The following is a 6,000-nucleotide window of genomic DNA, read 5'->3' as shown; positions in this document are numbered from 1 at the left end:
TGAATGTGTCCAGCTGTCAAGTTATGACATAACATACCGGGAGATTAAAATGTATCTTTTTATTGCTTAATCCTGAAGATATGATGCTTTGTTTATTAAAATTTATACTTTTAGTGAATTCATTTCAAAGACTTATTTCAACCAATTTTCTTAGTTTAAATGCAACATTCACAGGTGATCTTTGACAGTCTTCACCTTAGCCACTGTCTTTTAGTTCCATCTAGTGGCATTCAAAGAAACTGCATGCATGATTCCTGTTGAAATATTGTCTGCTGTTAAAATGATTCAAGATCAGATTGAACAGGAAGACTCTTACTTTAGAAACAATCTATATGGGAGTCTTGGTTAAGAATGAGGAGATCTTTTATAAACACAGCAATATGATAGGGATAAAAAAATCAATATTTACTGTGCAATTTCTTTTTACTTAATACTGTATATTAATTCAAGGATTAGAAGTGTTAATGGTCATTATGAATTATTTATGAATTTATCTTTGAATAACATTTGACATTTGGCAGTTCTGTACAGAGATTTTTAACCTTAGGGCTGTTCATGTGGGCTATGAACCTTAAGGTAAGTTATAGTCAAATGTAAGATCCTATAGCCTATTAAGGTAGAGCAACAACATGGTGAGTAGTAGAAAAGAATGAAATTCAGTAAAAAATAAAAAAAGACCACAATCCAAAACTCTTGGAGAGTCACATTCCCCTTCATCCAATGTATTAATGTTGTTTATTTGTTGTTATTTAATGATGACTTGGACAGCTTAATAAGAAACAACAGTAGATTTTACTAGCTAGTTTTCCAGTGTGCTGAATGTACAGCTCAGCACATGAATTGCTATTAGAAAGAGGTGGACAGAGATCTTATCTATCCAGATGTGGTAAGGAATTGACTGTAACATGGCTGCTTAGTTCATGATGAAATAAATGGAAAGGAAATATAAAGAAATAGATTCCTTTGCTGGAATGCACATTAAGGTAGGATTACTTACATTTCGGTGTGCCTTTGTTTCACAGCTCTCTCTATATGTAAGTGTGCTTAGGTTTGATTGTATGTGTACTTATATTTCAGTTATAGTTTTGAGTTCTGATGTTTGTTTAGTTGTTTGTGTTCCCTTACTTATGCTGGGTGTGGGGTTCTGAGTGGGTGCAGGGTACATTTGAGTGATAATTGGTTACTCTTATATATATATATATATATATATATATATATATATATATATATATATATATATATATATGCTGTAGTTCTGCAAAACCACTAACTTTTGAAAAACAGAAAAAGCTTACCAAACAAACAAATAAATAATTTATAATTTAAATTGTTTATGTTTTTTCGACCCTTTCCTGTTACTCACTGAAAAAGACAACTTCTAATCACCAACCTTTCTACATCATGCTTCTTCCACTCAGAACTGTTGATGTTACGGCTATACTTGCCCAACAACTTCCCTTCCCACTTACTGTTTATTTGTTCATTAATTCTCTGTAGTAAATTCTTAGGGCTCCAATGAGCTTTATTTTAATATATTTGAATATTATCCTGTTTATTCATTGCCATGTATGTTTATTGAACTGTGTTTGCTTTGTTGTCGTCTTGTATAATGTGTGAAATGAGCCCGTGAAATGAGTTCCATCAGGTATTACTTTAACATTAAAGTAATACCTGACCTGATTGAAGTTAGACAGTGTTCATTTTAACTTTATTTGATTTTATTTGAGCACTTCTGATATTTGCTGATATGTTTAACATATAAGGCTCCAGAAGTCCACTTTGAACTGAGCAAGATTTTGAAATTTAACAAATACCTAGACTGACAAATTATCAGTGAGTTTACGGCATCTGATAATGATTTTATTTTTAATCTAGCCGTTAAACCAAAAATATTTCCTGTAGAAACTGTAGAAACTGTAGAACCTGATTGATATCATGAGATGTTTTATGTGAATTAGCTTTTCAGCACTGTAATAAAAAAAAACGGAGAGAACAGAAATTTGAATGCAAGACATTTATTTATTCATGGAAATGAGAGAAACATTCAAATGTGAAATGAACTATTTACAGTGCACATCTCTCTTCTATCATCTTCTGCAGGTCTTACCACTTTCTCCGTTTCTTAAACCATCCTCTCTCAAAGTGTCCAGGTGGATATTTTCTTCATCAACACCTCCATGGAGTTCCCTACTGAAGCTTCTTCAGCTTTTCTCTCCCTCTGCTGTCTTTCTCTCCTATTCTGCCTCTCTGCCTGGATCAGCAGCCTCTTCTCTTTAAGCTGAGCCAGGACCTTCTCCAGCTTTTCTCTGTTTTCTATCTGGAGCTGCTTGTCAAAGTCCAGTCTGTAGAAGCTGACTGACCTCTTAGTGCTTCTGTTCAGCTTCTCTGTCTTCAGCCATGAGTTCTCTTTCTCCACCTCCTGACTCACGTTTTCCACCAGGCTCTGTGGTTCTCCTTCTGCCTGCTCTAGACTTTCTGTATTCTCTGCCCTCTTCTTCAGCTCGTCCACCTTTCCGACCAGCAGCATAGCTCTGTCCGTTCTATCCTTCTCCATCTGTTCTCTTTCTTTCTCAAACTCTTTCTTCACATTTTCCATCAGTGTATTTAGGGTTCTCTCCAACCCCATCCCCATCTCTTCTATCTTCGTCTCAAGCTCCTTCCTCAGTTCGGAGGTTTGCTTCTGAAAGTAGCTTTGGTAAAATGCTCTTTCAGCCTGCATCATTTCTTTCTCCTTGTTCCACTCCTCCTGCATTCTCTTCCTAGTCTCTCTTTCTCTCTTGAGGTCGGCCTCCAGCATTTTCAGCTGAACACTTTTGGAGAACCTCTTCCTGATCACTGTATTCTCCTGCATATAAGACATGTGTATAAAATACAGGCTATAAAAGAGAGATCAGTTTAGACCTCACATTTTCTTTAGACGTGTGGACTCGAGTCAAGACTCAGACTTAGACTAGGACTTCAGCCTCATGAATTGAAAAGACTTGAAACACAGTAGAAGGAACATAGAGAGGAGTATTACTATAGAGCCATTATTCTTCTTCCACAATCTGTCAAATGTCATGACTTACAGAAAGAGTGTCCACTCTGCTTGTCCAAGGCGCCAGTGGCTGGACACCATTCAGCTCCAACGATAGCTTCATCATTTTTCCAGAACCTAAGTTCAAATGTAAAGATAGCTTTCTTTAACAAGCGAATAAAAAATGTGTGATGCTATCTTTTTTAATAACAGTAACAGAGTGAGTATGTCTCTGTGGGGGCTACAAGGCCATGTTTGTTTTGAGGCAAGACATTTTAAACTAGCAAGATTTGTCAATTAACAACTTGTTTGAGGCACAATTACTTACGTGAACGTTCGTTAGGTCGGCTTGGTTTGCTTTTCCGAAGAGTTTTGAAGAGGTGAGTGTGTCTAAGTGTTTCTCAAACAGAAACAGGTGTAGAATGAGGTTCTCAGAATAACTTCCTCCTCAGCTCACAGTTCCATCACGTGATGTCATAATAACCCTAGCATAGTCCTGCAGTTCTAAAGCTGCTGCCACGGAAACGTCTCTCTTGAAAGTAGACTGTACACATTTTGAATAAAAACATGCTAAAATAAATAAATAAATAAATAAATAAATAAATAAATTCAGGCATTGATTCGTCGACAAGACTCTGACATTGACCCCAACACTGACCAACTGTTCTAAAAATAATTTGAGGGTGTTTTTTCATATTCCCTATTTCCTACAGGTCTTTACCATCCCATTCATATGGTTTTATATATAAGTATGAAAGAACTTTTAAAATGTCACTGTTTTTGAGTATAAATGCAAAATACTCAAAACAATGACACTTAAAGTGTTGTTCTTTGATGTATAAATAATAAATATGTGACTTTATTTGGGGACAGAAAGGCCCAGATGATGGAAGCTATCGACTTATCTCTCTGTTCTTATTTTTTAGCAAAACACTTTAGTACCTGTTAGTCTAACAAGGCTGAATATTTTATTAAAATGTTATTATGAAATGTTACTCAAGTCCTCTGCACACCTTTAAAAGTCGCTTGTGCACTTAAAATCACCAAGTCCTAAACTTGGCCATAAGGAACTGCCTCCTGTTTTGGTTTTTCATTACATCTTGAGAGTCAGTCACACCAGGTAAGCTGGGGAGGCTGATTTTCACCATGCAATAAGTTTACAATTGGAGTTCTGCATGGGTCTGTTATTGGTCCTTTGACAAGAAATAAATTGACCCAAAAGTATTCTTCAAGACTGTCCCTTTCTTTTTGACCTTCCCTCGTCATTTATCTGTGATACTGAAAACTTTATGTTAAGTTCTTCTTACTAGTTTATCAGATTTTCCTCCCAAAGTGCTTTTATAAGAATGCAATGTATTTATGCACTTTAACAATGCTAATACACTTATAAGAAGCACTTTGGCACTTACTATAACTGTTCTGTTCACTTTGCTTCTTCGTTACAGTTGATTTGCTCTTAATCACTCGTATTACGAGCTTGTTGATACTTGTATTTAACCTTCTAAATAATTTCTGACTCTGTGTTGTTTTGATTAGTTTGCATTTTACTGTTAGCACAGTTAAACATGTGCCACAGCTTGAAGGCATTCTCCCTCATCATCTGACTGGTTGACGCATAGAGAGCGTCCGCCTTAGTATTGCGGGAGCCTGGCCAGTAAGAGATCATGAACCTGAACCTGGCAAAGAACAGGGAGCACCTAGCTTGCCGGGGGTTCAGACATTTGACCTGACATAAGAATTCTACGTTTTTATGATCCGTTAAAACTAGAAAGGGGTAGGCAGCACCCTCCAACCAATGGCGCCACTCCCCTAGCGCCATCTTAAACGCTAGGATCTCCTACCCTACAGTTCCGCTCGGCCCCTGTGAGCTTTTTTGAATAGAAGGCTACCAGGTGAAGTCTGTCGCTCTCCCTGTGACGATGGGAGAGAACAGCCCCCACCTCGGTGTTGGAGGCATCCACCTCGACCACGAACGGCTTACGGGGATGGAGTGGAAGCTTGGCGGCACTGGATTTGCTAAACACGTCCTGCATGTCGGCATACTCTAGGGGCAGGACTACTAGAGTTTCAGGCTCGGGGCTCTCTACCGAGGTATACATGATTTGGGTGGTAGGCCAGGGACCCATGGGCTGCCCGTCCAGGGCGGTGATGCGGAGAGGCCTCGGGAGTGGCTCGACCGGGATTTTCAGACGGTCAACAATGTCTGCTCGCAGGAAGCTGCCCTCCGCTCCGCAGTCGATCAATGCTGTAAAAACAACAGACTGGCACTGGTGGGAAATAACCACTGGCAATGTGATCGACCGGCATATTAGTCCCTGTACGAGAACATTTACCGCACCACCTGTGACTTGGCGTGCTTCTGCGTGACATCATCTCCTGCTGTTCTTATTCAGCTCCCACTGCAGACGAGGGCTAAGCCCATTACGGAATAGTGCCACCACCGCTGTTTGGAGGCTGTCGGACAAGAATTCATCAGCCGGTCATGACTGGCTAGGTCTGACTATGAGGGTGAACACTCACAGGGGATGGCTCGATGCGAGAACATTTATTAAAACAATAAATAGGGTAAACTCAAGAAAAAGCAGCAAAGTACAGGGCCAAAGGATAAACCAAAATACAACTGTGACAAAGGAACATGGGCAAAGCAAAGACACACACCTGAGGCTGGAGGTAAATCCTGGTGCTAGTTTAGCGTGAAGGGCATGAGCGGGATAATAAATGATAACCTAAACCTACATGCAGTGCCTTGGGAAACTAGAGAAAACTAAAGCTGCGCTCGTCAAGCGCTAGGAAACTTACGTGACGTAAGATTGAGAGCTGAGAGATCAGCGTCAGAACACAACTGGCATGAGTAAGACCGACCTGGTAAAGAGGCTCGCCCATGAATGATAATGCAATACTGAAGAGAGAGCGTCTCTCTGGAGACCCCCGAGGCTTCGTGGACCATATGCTTGCACCCTGACTACGTGAGAAGTTCAGTACCT

This window comes from Salminus brasiliensis, chromosome 3 (assembly GCF_030463535.1).
Source record: "Salminus brasiliensis chromosome 3, fSalBra1.hap2, whole genome shotgun sequence".
Lineage (NCBI taxonomy): Eukaryota > Metazoa > Chordata > Actinopteri > Characiformes > Bryconidae > Salminus > Salminus brasiliensis.
Note: the sequence above shows the minus strand (reverse complement) of the source record.